The 21,160-nt window shown below is 44.2% G+C and overlaps 1 protein-coding gene across 4 annotated transcripts in view; it reads right to left on the bottom strand.

Moving 5' to 3' along the window:
• Positions 1 to 18,929, bottom strand: part of SPATS2L (spermatogenesis associated serine rich 2 like) — an 83,824-nt gene extending 64,895 nt beyond the window's left edge. The window contains exon 1 of one of the 4 annotated variants that reach the window (XM_075429746.1): positions 18,828 to 18,929. The gene's annotated coding sequence lies outside the window, so the exon portion shown is untranslated. Of the gene's footprint in view, positions 1 to 17,501; positions 17,522 to 18,613; positions 18,664 to 18,827 lie in introns of those variants that run through there. The other 3 variants (XM_075429751.1, XM_075429749.1, XM_075429750.1) reach the window with 3 other exon arrangements.
• Positions 18,930 to 21,160: the final 2,231 nt, after the last annotated feature.

Here is a 21,160-nt window from a genome sequence, read left to right as displayed (position 1 = left end):
AAAAAATAAATGGATTCTTATGGAACATGTCTCCATTATTTGATTACCTTCCTAACTCACCATTTTGTCCTTACTCCATGTTCTATGGATTGTTATCAAAAACATTATGCAGGAAATAATGACTCAAGGGAGTAGAAAGGAAATCAAGAGTAAAGGTACAACACCGAAAAGGAAACTTATTTCACTTATGTATTATCAAAAAAAATACTGCTGCTTAACATCTGCAAATGTTTAACGTAATTTCCCATCATAACAAAAAGTCAACTTTTAAAGTCATTTTTATTTTCATACAAAAAAGACCCTGAAATAGGAAAGCATGCTGTGACGCCGCAGACAAGAACATAGATTTTAAAAACAGTGGCCCACATCCCTGTGTGGCTCATCTGTGGCCAATGCAGGCCGTGTGTGGAGGTAACATGGAACACCTTCTCAGAACCTTCAACCCACTGTCCCCCACTGCAGGGTATGAAAAGAAGTAGGGATTCAGATATCACATCCCCAAACCTCACCTCAAACAGAGCTCAGCAACAAAAAACTGCACCAAAATCAACATAAATCAAAACAAGCAGAAGGAATCAGTGCTCATCACAGCTCTGTAGCCCTGAAGAACATACAAATAAACCAAGCACTTAAATCCCTCCCCACCTTGAACTCTAACCTTTTTAACAGTTCCCTAGTCCTAGTATTAACGTGACGCACGACACACACAAGCACCAGAACCAGATACTAATATTAAATCCTGATCACAACAGTTACTCATAGAGATACGAGCCTTAACAAATCCGAAGAGCAGAACCAAAGCATACTATGAACTACATAACACTCTGGACAGGAGTCCTCATCCCGCATGAATCTTCTTTACTCTTGCAAGAGCAAAACAAGCTCTTTGGCCACTTCTCTTCTGATGGCTAGCCCCGACCCCAACCTTAACCTAAGGTTTCACAATACACTCGTTACACAGAAAAGATCAAAAAACTAAACGCTGCACTCTGATAATTCCACCGTAGATCTATAAGCCTTCTAGATCCTAAGAGCAAACATAACCTTCAGCCCCTCCATTCCTAAGTACATATTCTAAATACAGTCCAAAATACAGAGTTAAGTATTGCCCAGTGACAAAGATTAGCACTGAAATCAACCAGTTATTTGACTGGGTTCAAATCAGCCAACATAACTCCAAATTTAAGCAGAGGCCATGAGATCCTGTCTGCAGTAGCCTGCATATCAGCAGAGAGAGATTGCAGAGCTGAACATTAAACTGAACTCGACACTACATTTTCACAAGCTCAACAAAAGACTACCATAAGGAGGAGTGGAAGACTTCAGTTCTGCTACCTTGCAGGGTCCAATGCTCACATTTAATTCTAATGTCTCTAACTGTCACTTCCACATTTAAGGTTAAGAGTAGTTTGTTTGGGTTTTGGTGGGATTTTTTGGGGTTTTGTTTTGGTTTTTTTTCCAAAAAGTAAAAGCTAGGTTTATTGCTGGAATCTGAGGCATGCTGAGCTGGGATGAATGCTGGTAACACAAGAATACAATGGACTATGGCTGGTTTTCATTCCAGGATATTTCTCTGGTGCAGCTACTGATGGAACATCTAGCATGAGAAGCAATTTAACAGAAGGTAGAAGGCAGGGAATCTTCTATCAAATACTGACTTGATTGAGTTGAGAGGCTATTTGGAGTCTGCTGGTACACACACAAAAACCTGAGATTTTGTTGAGGGTTTTGGAGCTTGATGTTTTTGGACCTTTTTTGATTTTGGCCTAGCTAATGAGTCAGTCATGCTTCCCTAATTGCCAGTGCCGTTATCAGGCACATGGAAATCAAACCTCCATGTCTTCGACACTTAGTCCAACCTTAAGACATTTAGTCTCCACCTTTGCACCCAACACAGACTGTAAGCTCTGATGTAGCCAAAGTAAATACTGGGTGCTCCTTGTCTGTCACTGCTACACTCCAACACAGTTGCAAGGTTCCCGTTTTGTATCTCAGTATTCAGTCAATTAATAACAACATCCTCCAAAGCTGAACTCTGTCTGCCTTTACAACTAATCCACAACATTCCACTTTGTGCACTGCAGTTCCTAACTCCAGCCAGGGAACACAGCGTTAAGGATACTCAGCAGGATCAGAGGGCAATATGTATTGACATTCACAATATACATTTCTTATTAGAACAAGAGATGCATAGAACTATAAAGCAGCATAAGCTCCCTGACTAAAACCATCCTCATCTGATATTTGCCAAAGATTTTATAGCAAAAGAATCTGTTGACTTTAGGATTGGGAAACAACTAAATAAAAGTTTCAGGATCGGACCAGCTTTCACCTTATGTCAGATTTCTGTCCAGTGACACAAGAGCCACAGCAATACCACAGTAGGGCAAAGGAGAGGATCCATGTTCAACACTGGTCCAGGAGGGGATTACAGCAAATAAAGAACAGCTGCAATGAGGAGGAAAACCTGTAAATGCTGTGTGGTCTTGTCAAGCAGAAAAATTGTTCTTGAAAGCTCTCATAGCAGAGAGCCAGCAATGCAATCAGATATACAACTGGCACCACTTCAGATCAAGTGAGCATGAAGTACCACGGTTTAAAAAACAAACCGACTCTGGTGCTTACTATGATCTATACATCTTAAAGAACTTGAATATCCAGTCCTTCTAGCTTATGAAACTCTTCCTGGTTGTATGGGAGCTTTGATGTGAGCTAGAGCATTGAGATCTCTAATGCAGACTCTTTGTAGATATATATTTTAAAACAAGTCCACATGTAGTGTCTGTAAGCACCTTTATTCTCCTAACAGTGATCTGTCATTATTTCAGTCTGTTATTTCTCCTAAGTTAATGCCAGTCAACATTTTCCTCCCAAAGCATTACGGGCCTAACCCACTGACAGAACTGGAGCTGGCATGGACCCATAACAAACATACGTGAGCCATATGACACTGGAAATTCCACACCACACAGCTAAACACCTAGTACCTCACTGGATGAGAAATCTCTCTTAGAAGTCCACTGTCAGAAAAACTGGACCCAGTGGAAACCCCAAATGGTTAGAGTACTGAGTTGTGGGCCCCACTAAAGCACTAGCTCTCAGACAACGAACATCAGGCAACCCTTAGAAGTTCTACTTCCTCCAAGAACTACTGTCTGCTTCTGACACTTTCCATACTTCTGACAGATGGGGACAGTTTTTTCCACAGCTGGGAATGTTTTACTTGGATGTGCTTATTTTTCCTCAGCCTCTGGCTGACTCACAGATATCTCCATTTATTTTAGTTTTCTGCGCTCTCAGAAACAGCAAGAGGGTTTTTCTGTAACCAACTCCAGGTACACTGTTAATGACCCTACTCGATTTATGGAAAGCACTCTGCTCACCAAGAAACTCACCCACATGTTCCCAGCAAAGCCTTATTTTGGGAATTACTTTCATTAAAATAAACTTATTTGTAACATATCAATAGAATGGCTGTCTCCGAGTTGTCTCTTTCAGCCTGAAGGTGATAAAAAAATTATACTTTTCATTTTGCAGAATTCTTCTGTGGAACAGAGATGACAATAGAACAGTTACCCAGGCATCTACGCTATACTCAGTTCTCCGAGTGTCTGTATACTTTGTTAAGATCAGCTAACTGTATTTAAGATGAGAATTTTCCCTGAATCACAAGCCCACATGCCAAAATTATTCTCCTAAGGGCAGGAGAGGAATTCTGAAGCTACATTCAGAAATATTCACAAAATGACATAAGATCCTCAGGCAAATGGTTATGACGGTTCTTCATTATTATCGTTACTAAAGAAAATATTCCCTAACACATTCCACGGTAAGCTTTGCCCTTTTCCCTGCCCTAAACTGGCGATGCACATAAACTATATCTGAAAAGGCAGTATCCCAGCTGGACTTAGCAAGACTGCCTGACGACAGAAGCCATTATTTGTTACTCCTAGCTTCCAGTCAGAATTCCAGCTTCTGAACATAATGATTTTGTGCAGAATCCTAGAAGTAGTCCAATACACTGAAAATGCATATTTAAAATAGAAAGCCTTTGTGAGTAGCCAAGTGGAATATCTGAGGAAAAAAAAATTATCATTAAAGAAGGTGTACAGGATTTACAACCCTGTTTTGTTTGGATCTGTAGTCTGGCCCATAAATAGAAACCAGTTTTGGGTTTTTTTACATTTGCTTTGCTTTATTTGAGAGTTGTGGGAATGACAGTAACCAAGCAACAGCACAAAGCTGGAAAGCCCTGGCTAAGACAATTGCTGATGCCCTGATGAGCTAGGATATGTTCAGTGCCTAAAGGAGCTATAAAATCTCTATTTTTATACACTTCAGGGGCCACGAGATCCTAAGCAGAATGAGAAAAAGATTCCATTTGTGGACTCTCCATGCCTCTGGGTGAAACCCACCTCCTCCAAATTGAATTCGGCTGCCACTGAGTCCACTACGAGTTTTACTCACCATTTTTGCACACTTAAAGGCGAATCTGCCAGGCAAGCTTCCTCTTACTGAGACCAGGGAACTCAAAAACACTGTCTCAGACAGTGTAAGTGTTAAGAAGTTTAAAATAACCTCCACAGATTTAATAGAAAATTCAGTGTGGATCCAAGCAAGTTTGAGTATGTTAGTTTACACAGAACATAACCTTATAATCCATTGTACAAGACGATCGCAAAAAGTATAACTAAGCTCAAAAATAATATCCACAATTTCATTTTATGGGCAAAACCTATCCTCCCATTCATCTCTAGCAAATCAGAACAATTAGGTATTTTACAGCTTCTATGATTAATGACAGCTGAAATACCTCATTTTCAACTAAAGTGCAGTCATCACTATTTTCGAACTAGCACACCCTCCATGTATCTGTCTTCAGTCTCCCAACAGGAGGACAGAAGCTTCTGAAGCAAGCAGCACTTCGTATTTCGCACGCTTAAGCAAAATCAGTTGTGCCCTCACTGTCAAATGTTTTTTATTCAGCACTTTATAAAGCAAATTTTTCAACAGTTCCAAAACCAAAACAGACATTTTCTTAATAACAAAGTCAATGTATATATTCTTGTATATACATTTCAAGACATAATCATCTTCTGAGAAAGAAAAGTATCAAAATGGTGCTTTTTTCAAAATGGTGCTTTTTAAAAAGTTAAAGTTATTTGCTTATACAAATAAGCAGTAGCAGTAGGCAGAGAAAATAAGTGTGAGTGCATATGCTTTTATCTAAATGAGGGATTATTTTAGGAGACGAAGGGTATCTGCTGAACATAATCAATGTGTGGTGGATAATGCAAAGCTGCAGATGCTGAATTTATGCTGCAATTTAGTAGACAGCGTTACAGCAGCTTAATATCACAGGTAAGGCAGCGAGATCAGTACCAAACGCAACACAGAATAGCTACGGCAGACATGTCCTAAATGCATAGAATATGTAGATGTTGTGAACTCTACAGGGTGCATTAAAAAGCTCAATCCTGAGGAACAGGTTTACAGCTTTTCCTGATACTGATACGCAGTCGATACTGGGTTTTACTGTGTACTACTCATCAGAGACTATGATAAATAAGAATTAAAATCTCGAAAAAGCCCCAGCTAGACACCACATCTAAAGATGTCCCCTCCAAGTTACACTGGGACACAGAGATAAGGGGGCTTCAGCAGACTTGGTCTACTGCCAACCTCATTGTGCTTGTGAAAAAAACGTCACACCATGAATGTGAAAAGCAGGACTTTTCATCAACACGAAGCCTTTACGACAACTTCAGTGGACCGGAAGCCCAAAGAAGGAGACAGCATCTCCTGGGACTCCTTACTGGAAGGTAGCACAGCAGAGGGACGTATGCTCTCCCTCACCCGTTGCAGCAGGTACCGCATCCTGTTGGGAGAGCCCCCACCCCATCCCAGGCCCAGTGCTGCAGGGGCAACAGGATCCTCAGGTCGGATGTCACCTCAGTGGACACCTAGTGCCACCTAGCTGGCCTGATCTCTGGAAAGGTGGACAGCTGAGAACTCCCAGCCAGCTACCGTCTAAGCCTCTTCGCACTCTGCTCTTTCCTGGTGGTCCAACAAGAGCCAAACACAACTATGAAGCATGTTTTGTAGTATAGAGCTCCTGGGATTACATATATTGCTTCTCATATAAAACTCCAATCCTTATTTCTCTCCATTTAGAATGGGGAAATACCCTCTTGTGGCATACAAATTCTAAGAACTGGATCATAACAAGCAAAAATGAATAATGAAACCACTTTACAAATGTAAATATAACTCTAGCCTCTTCTGAAGTTTTAACAGAAAGGGGGAGCAAAATTACCCAGGGGATCTTGGTCAGACTCATTCATGGGTGTAAATGAGATCTCATTCCCATGTGGTATTTCACATCACAAAGGAAAGCACATAGAGCTCTCACAGCCCTCAGACAGAAGGTTCCACAAAACACTAATTTGTACGTCAAAGCAGCCTTTTCATGGGAACGACGAAAATAACGTACAAATAACAAAATAACCCCCAAAGTTTTGAAGCAAACTTCTCACGCTAGAACTTACTGTTTCTTTGATGATTTAAAATGTTTTGGGCTGGGCTTCAGCTGAAACGCTTGTGTCAGTCTTTTACTTATGAAGGAATTTGGCTAAAAGAAGGCAAAAACACAGCTTGGTTTTCTGCTAATGAGTTTGGATAAAAGTGAGTGTTGGTGCAAATCTGGAATTCCTTCAATGAACTCACATACACCCTGTGCTAAAGCAAATCAGAGTTTGCCTCAGTTTATTGGCATAGCACCTTCCGTATGGATCACTTGTTCTGAATTCCTGTCTCTATTTACTTTCCTAGGAACAAACACATATTTACTGCTGACACCAAGTCTCGGCAACTGACTGACAACTTGGCACCTCTGCTCCAAGTGCCTTTGAGATACCAAGAGCAAAGTTTGTTCCAGTAATATCCACTCACCCACAAGACACAGTCTGCGTATTTTATGGTACACTAAAAAAAGTAACATGCTACAGTGAATGACAGAAAGTTGCACAGAAAACATTACGTGCATGTAACGTGGCCAAGCCACCATCTCTCACCTAACCTTTTCTTTGCGAACTATGAGACTTCTGTGTGTTTTAGCTTCGCATACTCACAGTACAATGATGTTATTTATTTTCCCATTTTATTTCCTATGATTTTTGCTGCTTAAGTAGAAGGGGTAGGGACATTATAAAAACAAATATGGCTGCAACCTACCTTTCTTGCTTCCAAGGTCTCCTGACTCTCGCAGATAGACCTGCATGGTATGGACTCTGCTCATACCACCCATTAAATCAGCTCGGCATCATCCTTTTAACTCTAGTCCTCAGTATGAACGACTGAAGCTTTCACATATCAACAAACACCTTAACATCCATACCTGCAGATTTCAAACATACATGTTGTCTGACCAGCCCATATTCACCTTGATGACCAAGATGTTAAGAATTAAAATTTATCTCAGCCACCTCAGTACATAAGCACATCTCTTCTCCGAGTGAATTACTGCAGTCAATGAACTCAAGAAGCCATACAAGCAACTCCTGGTGTATATTCAGGATTACAGTGCATTTTAAAACCTGGCCATTAAAAGCAGAATTACCAAGTTACAAAAAAAGAGGGAAATTATTACATCTTTTCACATCTTGTACATAATGAAATGTCTCTTTTAACACAAATCATACTAACAGTGAACAATTAGTATTCATGCCAGTCCTGAAGCATGGCTGAAAATCCATGGCTGTCCCTCCTCACACTTGCTTCCTGCCAGCAGTACCCGATTAGGGTGCTGACACGCCTAAAGGGCCATGAGACCCCCTAGATCAGAAATGCACGCTACTATGCATGCCGAATTGACTGCAGGCATGACATGATTTCCAGGAATGAGCTTAGAAGGAAGAAAAAAGAAAAAAAGGAAGGAAAAAATGCAGACTTTTAAAATTTTAATTTAAATTCCTATTTAGAGTAGAAGACTTTCAAAATATGATATGCTTTAATTACATCTTCTCTAAAAAGAAAGTAAAGGGAGATGAGAAGAAATTATTTTTTTCTAAGAATTTTTTTAAGGCAATACAAATCCTTTTCATATAGGAAAGGCATTTTATACATGGGGGTGACAGGTGGAAAAGAATTATTTTGATCTCTCATATTAAAAAAAAAAGAGTAGCAGATAAAAACAAAACAGCCACACTTCATTGTATCAGAGGCCAATCTTTTACCCAGTTCCCTATGGTTGCTGTCAGAACTTCCAGCATAAGGGAAGGAATAAAGAAAAAACTCAGTGCACAAAAAAGAAACATGAACTATCACAGAACACAGTACATAACATTAGCCCACTAAGGAACAAACACTACAGTGCTGAATCCATCTTCCTTCAGCACTAGTGCCTTATGGTCAAGTAAAAAAAGTACAGAAATTTAAGGAAAACCTTCAAACTTTAGTTATGTCTAAATATATCAGTATACAGATATTTTATATTATTTATTATGCAAAATAAAAAATATTTAAAAATCATTCAAAAGCCTGAAGACAGAACTAGAATACAAAGTCTGGAACTAGAACATGAAGTCCAACAGTTTACCAGAAATACCATTAGCTGGTCACTCTCACATGCCTGGCATTGAAGTAAGAGAAGACTTCTTGAAACATAGCCTCTCCTTAGGATACTACTTTGACCCATATTTAACTACTATGATATCATGGGAGGTTAAGTGATAGAGCCATTAGGAAAAAAAAACAAACCAGAAACCCAACAATGAATCAGATAACTATTCAGACCCTGACCAAGGTAAAGCACCAGCAAGGAAGCTGCGATGAGGGAGGCCACGTAGCCAGGCCTGGGCAGGACCTGCGAACCAGGCTGCTTAATAAACATCACTTAAATCAATAGAACAGAGTGCTGTTCAGTCATGTATTTTTTCCATGTTTTCTGTAAGAGACAAACTTAGAAACTGGCGAATCAATTCTCCTACAACTAGAATGGGAATTCCAAAGAATTAATGCTGCAAGCGAAATTGTTACTAAGTAACTAACACTTATCAGCGACACAGACAAGTTTCCCAAGATGGAGGTGTTGCTCTGGTCCTACTCTTTACATGCACACTGCATGTGAAACAGAATTGCAGAGCCATTTTTGTAACAGTTCTGAAAAACGCACCGTGTGAGTGTTTTTCTGCTGATGGCCTGCCACTGTAGCGACGAGAGGTTCAGTACGCTTAAGCACTTTATGTTTCTCACAGAGGAATGCTCACATCTGTCAGTAATCACACGAATATTATCACACGGCTGTTAACACATAATGGTTAGGACCTTATTAGCAGTTCTCCTCTTGGCTTCTCCTTTCAACAAATTATGAGAACTCATTTACTTCGTGCAATTTGTGTAGAAGATTTGGCCTGAAGTTATCAGTCTAGATTCATTAGCCACTTCGAGGCAAAAATTAACAATATGTTGTATTTTCCTATTTTGTTTTAAGAACAAAACAAAAAAAATCCCAGATTCTAATCAAAAGCAAATACACTCCTGGATGGCTCCAGGTTTCAGCCTACATCCTTAACATGGAAAGAGTGCTCTAAACAAACTGGGGAGACAGCTAGAAACAGGCAAGGGTTGGGCCCCATTCCTCCTTCTAGGTTGATCCTGAGGCAGGATCAAGCTGTGGGAAGGCAAATCTGGGAGACTCTTTCAATGAAGAAGCTACAAGATGATTTAAAACTCTGACATATGAAAGCATACAGAGTTCGACCACAGTAAATCATACTGTCTTCATCTTCTTGGAGAGTGACTTTTTACAAGGGCATGGAGTGATAAGATAAGGGGTCATGGCTTTAAAGTGAAAGAGGGTAGATTAAGATTAGATACAAGGCAGAAATTCTTTACTGTGAGGGTGGTGAGGTCCTGGCACAGGTCACCCAGGGAAGCTGTGGCTGCCCCCTCCCTGCCAGTGCTGAAGGCCAGGTTGGCTGGGACTTGGAGCAACCTTGTCTGGTGAAAGGGGTCCCTGCCCATGGCAGAGCTGTTGGAACTGGATGGGGTCTGTAAGCTCCCTTCCAACCCAAACCATTCTATCACCTCTGTATGTATAACAAGACAGATCACACACTACTTAGACTTCTTTGTACTACATGACATGTGCTGGAAATCTTGCACAGCAGAGTTCAAATAGTGCTGAGTGTGAGTGGGTGATATATTCCACTTCCATCACCACCATCTGACTGCTCTTTAGATGTTTCCTTTAGTGACACACAGTTTTTTTGTATACTTTTGTGTGCGTGTGGTTTTCTGATGTTTTTTTGGTTTTTGGGGGGTTTTTTTGGGGGGTGGGGGCGGGTTGGTTGGTTGTGGGTTTGGGGTGGTGTTTCTCATTTATTTGTTTTTTAACTTTAATCCATGAACAGGTACCCTTCTACACTTGAATTAACATGGCAGGTTAAATAATTTATGGCCTGTCTCTTAAGGAGTCCACCTGCTGTTCAAGAGCCTATGTAGTGTATCCCTATATTTTCCATTTCAATTAACAGCAGATTCCTTCCCAAAGCTCTTATCTGTGGCCAGTACTGCAATCTGAAAATGTCCAGAAATGTAGTGTGTAACAGCCCGGGAGGTACCTCCCAGAAAAATCCTAAACTAGCAAAATGCAAAGGTTTTTATGGAGCCTGGTACCCAATCTGCTTAAGGACAAAATCCAGCAAACCCAGCCCACCCAGCAGCAGTCATCCAGAGCATTCCGGCTGCCCCGTGGCGCCCGTTGCAGCAGATCCCGTGCCTGGGGAATGCAGGAATGCAGCTTTGCAAGAGACCGCTCTCACACACGTGTGGCGAAGCACCCTCATCACACTCCTGCCTTACAGCTCAGAACAGCCCTTGCTACAACGTTGTTTGATCATCTTCTCTTAAACCGCTTCTGAAGAGCTGGGCTCCAGCTTCACACAGGCAGCTCAGTGAGGATGCAGAGCGTGGCAGGCCAAGTTCAGCCCAGAATGAACAACATGCCATGATACAAAATGTCTGGGTTTTGTCATAAGTAACAGCAATCTTGAGTATTTTTTATTTTACAGAAGAGGAATTTTTGCTATCAGGCTGAGCTACTCTCCAAAAGGAAGAATGAACCATAATTTAAAGGTGTACTATTCAGTTTAATTAATGATTGCATTTACATTTCTTCATTCCTTTAATATGATGCAACAGTGGTAATGCCTAACTTTTTTGCAGTTCAATAGAGTGTGCAACTGCAAGATGATCCCTCTTCCATTTAACAAGTCCCTTGTTATAGCTGAATATATCTGGTTTTGCTTTTTGGCAATTTTCACTCAAACGCTTTGTGGAGTACCACCATTCACCTACAGCCTGATTTTCAGAGGATCTGACTGTACACAGTTCGAATTAAAGCTTTCTGCACTCAACATCTCTGAAAATCCAACACCAGCCAGACAAAAGTTTCCAGCCTTTCCTCATCTACGGGGTATTATGCAAAATAATCAGGGTCAGACACAGTGTAACTTGAGGGAATCACGTGTTAAAATGCTGACACAGGAACCTCAGCTCACTCCGTTCGCACAGAGAAAGGCAGTCCATCATTCTTTGTCAAGGGATGGCAGTGCAATGGATGAATTTACGTACATAACCACTTGTTGCCAGATTAAGCAACAGCAGAGTGACTTTCCAGACTGTCAAATACCTGCCCTTGTTCAGAACTTCCTTGGGTTTGTAGGCTTACTCTCTTTGCTAGTAAATAAAATACAACACTTCTAGAGTACCCTTCAACCCAAAACACTCTGTGGACTGTGAACCATCTTACAGAAAGGCCAGAATTTTCAGGACTGAGCACTACACAAATACGGGACCAGTGGAGTGAAAGGCAGCACACTGCTGCAGCTGCTCCACAGCTGTGTCTCTCACGCCGTATTCTCGGCTAAGGACATAAAGCCAGACTCCTACTCACATCAAAAGGGCTGCAAAACTTTCAATACATACAGAGCTCTGACAGGACCATAGTTTGAAATATCCCATCCCCAGAAACTAAGCTGCACAGGACCTAGACTGCACCTATTTGAGACATGTGAAAGGCTTGTGTTTCTCGTGACATGAAAAAAATGTGACGTTACAGGCCATGTTGTGATGCAGACCCAACAGCACACCATTAGTACCATCTCGTATCAAAAAGCCCAGTCAGCTTCATGTAAAAAATAACTACACAACAAAAAAGATAATTTAATGTAAATATTAAAAAGATCATAAGGCAAGATACCGACTTTACCCCAGTATCACAAAAGTGTAACTCCATTGATGTTGAGGACTTCCTGTCTTCAGCACATGGCAGAAAAATTACACCATTTTCCATAGTCCTCTTTCACACAAAGATAAACAGTAGGGAGTCAGAGCCCTTCTGATGTAAAGCTGGTTGCTCAGGCTCAAGGTTTCCCCAAAACATCAGTTTTGATATTTATTTTACTTCCTTTAGGATTAAATAATAATTAACACACTAAAAAAAGTCAGTGCGGCTATCATTTTCAACTCTGTGCCAATCACTTTCTCTAGTCACCTGTAAAACCTTCCAATCCACCAGCAATTCAGTAAAGAATCAGCATACGTAGGATCAACAAGGCACAAGAGCACGGATATTAAAGACAGGTGTGTGGTTTTAGCAACTGATAACAAAAGGGAAAATTGTTTTTACTGAGTGACAAGGAGGCAATGATAATGGGCCAAACTCTGTGCTTGTGGATGTCAGTGAGCATAAGCCCCAAGACGATCTAGCTCTAAATCAGTAACATACGAACTGCTGCAAGCCCATCATTTCCATTAGATCCTTAACCAAATGGCCAAACTCCAGGAAACCCCCACCAGGTCCAGGGAACCACTCATCTTGTATTACCCCGACCCTCCTCCCTCTGCAGGGCTCCTGCCAACCACCATCTTCTGCTCTCTTCACTACTGTGAGCACCCAGGCACTCTCCTTGCACAGCCACAGTGGCTCCTCTAGCCCACCTCGTGCTGCAGACCTCTTTGGGGCGCCACCAGCAGACACACCTCTTGCCCTACCCATGCTACAGCTCTGTGCATCCGAGAGCATACCTGATCTGCCGACTCCTTTCTGCTGTCCCTTCCTGATGTTTCAGACCTGGCTGCCTCTCTGTTGGCCAGATGAATCATTCAATCCTTTCAGGCTCCCACAGGCTTTGTACACAACAAAATTTGGCTACTGTGGAGGAAGAAACCCTCAAGTTCTTTGAGGATTTTAATGAGAAGTAGGTTTTCTTCTTTGACTCTGGTAACGAAGCGGCTGCAGTCCACGCGAAACCTCAGGAGCTGCAGGAACAGATGGGGAAGCCTCCCTCCACCGGAGTGCTGTGCACTCAGTCTATCTCCGCACCATCCCTTCCCTCAACAACTCCAGAGCAAGGAGCATAAGCTCTGATCCTAACACCAAAGCACAGCTTCATGCCAGCAGCTTAACAAACCAGCCAACTCAAAACAATTTCTAGCCAGCACTAAGTTATTATTGGAAAACAGAATTACAAAAAAAGGCAACATTTCATTCAGAGTCCTAAAGATCAGTAAATCAAATTCTTCACAGGCTAGTATTCCTGCACGAGATAGTTATTCCCTCCCTCAACACAGAAAAAAGTCTCCCAGTGCTGACATTTTGGGACTTGTAGGTTTTTCCACTGCTAGCAGAAACCACAATCTGAATACATTCCCACTCAGAAGTACCACCACACCCAGACTGCACGTGCAAGGCTTTTACTGCATTTCATTTTACACAGAGAACCATACACAGCACTGTAATTTAAATACTAAAAGAGGGTAGTTTAAGCACAGTGCTCAAGTGGAATCCACAAACTAGATGTGCATAGGACAGTACATATTGAAAGCCGGTTTTATATATTACTAAGGAAGTAATTCAGTCTGAAACAACCATTTGAGTCCATGCTTGAGCTTAGAGTCATCTGAAGACCAAATACTCTTTCTTGGCAGTTGTACCTAAACCAGTAAGAAAGCCTCGAGTCCTGACTGCCACCTCATTAGCTGTCAGCATGCATCAGTCTTCGGCAGCGACAGAAGCCACGTGCCACAGAGAGCACTCGGGCAGACACCTCAGCGCTGAACAGATTTCTGACAAAACCAAGCAGGATCCTGAAGAGCTACCATCATTCAGAAATGTCTCATAGCACAAACACTGTATTTGGGTGCTGTTCCAGCTAAGATTCAGTCAAACACCGTAAATCCTTGCATGGAGTTTCCATAAGGTTGGGACAACAAACACCAGCCTACCTGCCCTGGATGTGGGGTGTTTATTTTGAAATGCTGCCAGGCAGGTTGGCCTTACCAGCACAGAAGGATAACAGCTCAGCGAGACTGCGCTGGCAACACAACAGTGGTAGCAGCTTCTTCAATCCTAACTCAAAACACACCCACAATTTTCAAGGATAGTCACCTCCGAAGAAATCACACTCACAGTCTGCTGGGCCATGCACAGCACAGATAACATTGCTCGACACCCCTCGGAAGATAAAATGGCATCAGCCCTCTTAGAAGCACAGTTCACAGAAGCTCCAGGTTTAAGTCACCACTTTTAAAAAACAGAAATAGAACAAACCTGCAGTCAATGAACACCAAATAAAACCGTACCGGTTTACACAGGCCAAGATCTGTCCCAAATTCTGGGCAGCAGCACACTGGTATTCACAAACAGGTGAGGCTTCTTTGCCATTTGAACTCCTACCTTTTCAACACTTGGGAGATTCAATTCATCAGTAATTTAAACACCGGACACAGTATGCAGCCATAAGCATTTTTTCAGCCGACAAACCACTAGAGAGAGTACTGAAAGGCCTATTATGAAGGCAAATCACTATCTTTTTCTTGAATAACCACATGAAAATCGGTGACTGTTCCACAATGGATTGAAAGGGCCTTTTGTCTGAAGGAAAAGGACAAGGAGCCACAAAGTATTGCAGATTCATTTGTAACTCATGGCTTTTGAAGAAACTGTATAGCTTCAGTTAAGAGCAAACCAAGAAAAGAACAGGCTTTAAAAATGTTATGCCACAACCCTTTCCTACTGTGTATACGCAGAGCATGTTTTTAGATTAGTCTCCTTCGTATTACAAACAGATCATCACGCATTCTATATTATTGTTGTTTTACGAGACAAGTTTAAACACATGCAGAGTTTCGACTTTATTCTAGAACCGTAATTAGGGTCTGTGGCACTATTTGCCTTGTCTAAACAGAAAATAATCAGAAACTTTTTTGGTGCAAGATCTAGTAAATCTATAATTGCACTGGGATAATAAATGAAGGCGTTGTCACTGCTGCTTAATAACCTCTTTAGTAATTGAGCAAATTCACCATCATCCACAAAATATATGGAGGCCTACTCAACAAAAAGATATTCTTTTATATTGAGAAACCAGCATTTGACTTTTTAATTTTGAATTCTGTTTCTGAAGTCTCTCACAAAAAAGGGCTGATCACATCTGCCGACGACTTCTCAGCAGTAAGAAATGTTTCACTTCTCCAGCAGCCCCAATCACATTTTCATTTCTCAGGTTTTACACGCAAATGCACACACACCCAAAATAGGATTTGCGCACATGATTTCATTACAGAGTTTCCAAACAAACTTCACGTGGACAAGCTTTCAGCAGGAAAGACAGTGGGGGCTAATTAGCAAAACCAGGTTACTTCTAATCCATATCCAGAACCAGGGAATTACTGCATTTCCACTCAGAAACAAAAGTCACAGCTGTCAGACTTGCCCTCTTTGCCCATCTGTTCCACCCACGTGCTGTGAAACTAAACAGTCAAAAAATGTCAGTTTTCACTCTCCAGCTTCTTGCCACATCCCAGAATTTATATTCCTTGTGCTCCCACAACCCCTCCTGAAATTAAGAAAGATATTCTGCACACACCATTGGTCAGGGTACCAGCTGGATGACAACGCCACCAGGCAAGTAGCTGGTCTTCGGCCTGTTGCGAGACAGCACTGCCAGGGCCAAAGTCTGCGCTGCGGGAATCACCCACGACGCCACTTTCAGATACGTACCAGAAGTAAGAGTCCTGCTGCGCCAAATACACCCCCCAGGGTAACTACACACCCCACCATCTCACACTGTAAAACACAAGCTTATCGTCCTTGCGACTGTAAAGAGAATCCTGCAGACGCAAAGCAGAGGCAAAACAAGGCTGGACCGTCTTCTTGAAGCTCGAGGTGCTCAGAAACTAACAGGGCAGAGATGTGAACTGCACAGCCCCCTGCTAATCTCAGTGAAGTTCAAGGCCAAATTCTTTGATACAACCACACTACAGAGCGTTACTTTCAAACAGCATTTAGCAGAGGAAGGTGCCTAGTCTAAAATAAAAGCACTTTGCTATCAAAGTTAACAATGACTACTGTTCCTTTTTTCACACGAAGGAGAAAACTGCAAGGGAAAGCTGGTGAAGCATGCGAGGGGGGACGAAAAGGCAGGAGGAAGAAGACAGAAACTGAAGGCTTAGGACAGTGCAGAAAAACACGGACGACAGAGGAGACAGTAGCACCAGCCATAGGTATGGAGTCTTATTTCCCCAGAATAACATGGACAATAAAATCCTTAATTGTAATTAACTTGTAGTTAATATTAACACTTAACTATAAGTTATTTTCCTTCCCTTGATCTTTGTGCAAAGCCTCACTGCTCCTGGGTCTTCTGCTCCAAATCGTTACGCAACTTTACTTTTATCCTCCAGTGCAGAGTGAAAAGTGGAGTTTGACCTTTCCTTTAGATGTGTAAAGCACCACACCAGATTGTTTTGAGGAAGTGACTGAGGATTTTTTTTGTATTCTGCACAACCAGCAATACTTGACAGTGTCCAAAGACCTGTAAGACGTGGGCCCTGAAAACATGCTAGGAAATATAGTCCCTAGAACAACAACAGAGGCAACACAAAGGAACACAAGTGTAACAGCCTAATACCAAACACGGGTCACCTACAACCACTGGCTTCAGCGGTCACAGCTTCAGTACTTCCACCATTGCCAGAAGCAAGCTCAAAGAAAATATAAAACACACTGCAGGTCGCTGGAACCTTGCTGTGCTTTCTCTTAAAAACAGGCCCAAACTGATTTCTATTCCAGACAGCTATTTCCTCAAAATTTGAGAAACGGCAGGAAGGTGTCCTGACATAGCCTCATTTCCGTTTCTCTGAGCAAGAAAGACTAGATAAGAAAAACCGACCTATATTTGGAACCAAACCTCCCTCAACACAGCAAGTACTTGCAGACGCTTGCGTTCAGTTTTCAGGCTCATTCTTATATGTCAGACAAAACAGTAACTCTCAAGCATATGTTCCTCCTCAGACATCAACCTGGGCATATGGACTGTGGAAAGAGACCCTTCATTTAAGGACAACCCTGAGAACGCTTTGAAGGGTACTTAATTCACTTCATCTTAATCCTAACACTGTCTTACACAGTAAATTTCCCAGAGTTGTGACCTTACCTCCTTAAAGATTTGTACAGCACCTGACACAGGACAAGCCTTATCTTGATTGGCGTCTCCTTGCATTTAACAGATCCTGCTGTTCTCATAAAGGGCGAACCCACTTCAGCTCCCATCACCCAGCTAGCAGGAGAACACTCCCAGCTCAGCAGCAGCGCTCAGCTCCCGCAGGCCACGATGGCGCCTCGCAAACTTCATCAACCTGTCCTGACCTGGAAATCGTTCTGCTTTTACACGGTTTGACTGCGTTCAGGGAAACAATCACGGCAAGGGCGCGGCGCCCTGCTCACAGCAGCTGCAAGACTCCAGTTAGTGGCATTCAACAGGTTAGCACCCAGGGTTTTTTTTCCTCGGCCAGTGCAAACACGTCGCTAGTTAACCTTGACGTTCTACGCACAGCAGCCTTTTCCACTTTCTGTTGGGGAAGTTTTTAGTTTGCCTCCCTCGAATCATCACATCTTGGAAAACACTTTATGACTGCATCAAGGAGCTCACGGAAACAGAAGAAAGATGCTCTATACAGACAGCGGTAACTCAAACTTAAAAGCAGGAAAGAATTCCGACGGAAGATCACTGGTTGCCTTGAAGCACCTTGTCAAGCTGAAACCAACCAAATCTGTCCGGGGGAACGTGACCCTGAATGAAACGGATGGATTTTCCGCGGTGCCTCTTAGCTCTGCTAAAGGAAACAAATCCGGTAGCGCAGGCGATTCACACCTCAGGGCGGCGAGGCTGAGGGCGGGGAAGGAGCTTACACTCTTCCTCTGCAGCCCAACAAAAGCAGCACTGTGCGCTCCCACCGAGAATAAAAGAAGGTTGCCAGCTGCCGCTGCTTATCAACGGATTCCACACCGGAAGATTAAATTTCTCACGCACGGTAAAAGACAGCAACAAACGTTAAAAACGCCCCCAAAACAGAACCTCGTCCCTGCCCCCCCGCAGCCCCCCACCCGGCGCGGACAAACGCCGGGACGCAGCGGGCCCGGCACCCCTGGCCCCCGCGGGGCCCCGGCCCCCCCCACCGCCAGCCGCCCGAGCCCGACGCCGTTACCGAGCAGCCCGCAGCGGCGCGGCACCGCCCGGGGGCTGGCGGAGCCGGTCCCGGCGCTCACCGGGCGCGGTGCCACCAGGAGGGGCCCGCAGCCAGCTCTCGGCGCCGGGACCGAAGCGTTGGAGCAGCGGGCGGGGTGGGGGGGGGGGGGGGGGGGTGGTGAGGCGCCGCGCGGCAGCGCAGCAACCGCCCGCCCGCCCCGGGACCCCGGCAGGCAGCGCCCGGGGCCCGGTGCCGCGGAGAGGAGGGCAGGGCGCGGCGGGGCCGCGCCTTACCTGGAGGCGGCCGGGCCGCCGCGGCGGAGAGTGGGGAGACGGCGGCGGGGCGCGGCGCGGCCGGTAGCGGGTGGCGTAGGTGCCTCGCGCGCGAGAACCCGCCCCGCCCCTGCAGGCGCGCGCACCGCCCCGGGCCCGCCCCAGTAACGTCCGCGGCGGGCCCCGCCCACAGCAACAGCGGCGCCGCGGTCACCCGTCCCGCGGCGGGGGGCGAGGCGGCACCGGCGGCCCCCGAGCGCCGCTCAGCAGCGCGGCCCGCCGCCGGCCCGGCAGCCTTCCTGCCTGCCCGCGGGTACGCTAACCGCCGCCTTTCCGGTCACCGGTGTTCCGAGGCGCGGCCTGGAGGCACCGAAGGAAAGACACGACCAGGGCGGTTCACGCAAAGCTGCAGGAGCAGTCAACAACCGTCCACTTACATAACGCTGGCAGGTGGAGGTGCCGCCGCATGCTTGGAACTGAACACAGAGCAGAGCAGATTTGCCGTAAACAACTGTAATCTGGATTTACCGTCAGCGTCGGTGCCTTGCGCGGTCATCAGCCTTTCCCTTAGCCCAAACACGCATCAGTCCATACCTTTGTTAGCAGGGTGAGCCACAAGCACTGGAAAATCATCGCATTTCCTCTCAAAGTCGTTGCATGCCTCTGCTCCCTCCAACGCCAAGGACGCTGTCTTGGTCATAACGCTCCTCGGCCCGAGCTCCCTACCCGCAGCCAGGAAAACAGCTTCTCCCCCCCCCCGAACACAGTCTGGAAGCAGCACTCGGCCCTTGTTATTTTCAACGAAGGATTCCCAAGCCGCAGTACAGAAAACAACTCAAGCCAGAGCCACATCGTGTACACACCCGACGCCCCGCGAAGCGTGGCGGAGCCGGCAGCATCCCCTCGCAGCAGGCGGGTAGGCTGGTGGAGACCCACCCCGGCATCACCGCACGCAGCGCTGCGTGACCGCGGGCAGCGTCTGCTCCGCGGAGCTGCCGTGGCTTCGCGGGGTCTGCCGACGGGACTTGTCCGCCTGCTGCAGAAAGCCAGGCACGAGCTAGGTGTTCAGTGCTGCGGTGAGGCCGCAGGTTCAGAATTCACATTTCATTTGGAATCATACCTTCAAAACCGTTCAGATCTTCAGTAAGTCCTGGCTGATCTTAAACAATGTAACCTTGAACGTCCAGGCTGGTACTGGTGCTCTGAAAGTGCTCTTGATAGTATCGCTGACATGCATGTGCATCCTGAGCTGTACAAATTTTGCCCGGGAATTCTGGAAACGATTCTGAAGTTCAAGAGAGTGGTGCATTATATTCATAAAACAAGGGTGCCGCTGACCTTTCAGCACAAGAGAACAGATGTGAATCGTGGACCTGAGACTCATCTGAAGGAGCACGGTGGAAACACATAGGGTGAAAGGCTCTAAAGGCTTTACAAATTATATTTGGATGGGGGAGAGCAGGGAGAAAGAGAATGTGGGAAAAAGAAGAATGAAAAAGGATCCTGCTGTTTAGCTCATGTATAAACTGTATGTGCTCAGTCAAAGGTCGCTCCTTTTATTTTCTCATTAATTTCAGTGATGGTAGATGGTATATGGAGAACAATCTAAAAATAAGAACAACCAGAAATAGCTTAGGTTTTTCTGTGACAGTGTAGTGGGAAGAAAAGCCTCAGCTTCAACTTCATTCCATATATTTACTTCTGATTTTTTAAAAATTAGTGATACAAAGAAAGTTAATTATTTAGGACGAACCGTAAATTTATTTACAAAAGTTAAATAAAAATTGTGGTCTACTTTTAATGTATTTTCCAATAAATTTTTTGTACCCTGTGTACACTGAAATTCATTAATTCCTGGGGGGTTTTTTCATCCACCACTGTTGGTGAGAAATGGTGTATTTGGACAGTTTTGAGGGTGAGTCATCCGGGTACTAAACACAAGTGAGGAAAACGCTAAATACTAGGCTGAGTTGTAAGCAAATAGAAAAGGAAAAACAGGTCTGGGAAGCCTACAGGTGCATGCAAAAGCTGACACAAGGAAACTGCCACGCACAGCAAATGACAGTAGAGGCTGGAAAGGGAACATAGAAGGGATTATGAATATTCTGCAGTGAGGATGGTGAATAGCTGCCTCGAATGAATCTTCAGGAAACAGGAGCCCTTCACACAAAGGCTGATGCAACATCTGCCAACTTTCTTCTGAGGAATAAAGGGCTAACATGTAGATGCTGATCTCCAGACGTGGTGCCACAGATTCCACTTCAGTGATGAAGGAGTTTTAGCATTACTCCACCAGCTTTTTCATTTTTGGAGCAAATGTGCAAATCTGCATTGATCTGCACTATATTTGGCTG

This window comes from Opisthocomus hoazin, chromosome 9, assembly GCF_030867145.1.
Source record: "Opisthocomus hoazin isolate bOpiHoa1 chromosome 9, bOpiHoa1.hap1, whole genome shotgun sequence".
NCBI lineage: Eukaryota > Metazoa > Chordata > Aves > Opisthocomiformes > Opisthocomidae > Opisthocomus > Opisthocomus hoazin.
This window is presented reverse-complemented; position numbering and strand designations above follow the sequence as displayed.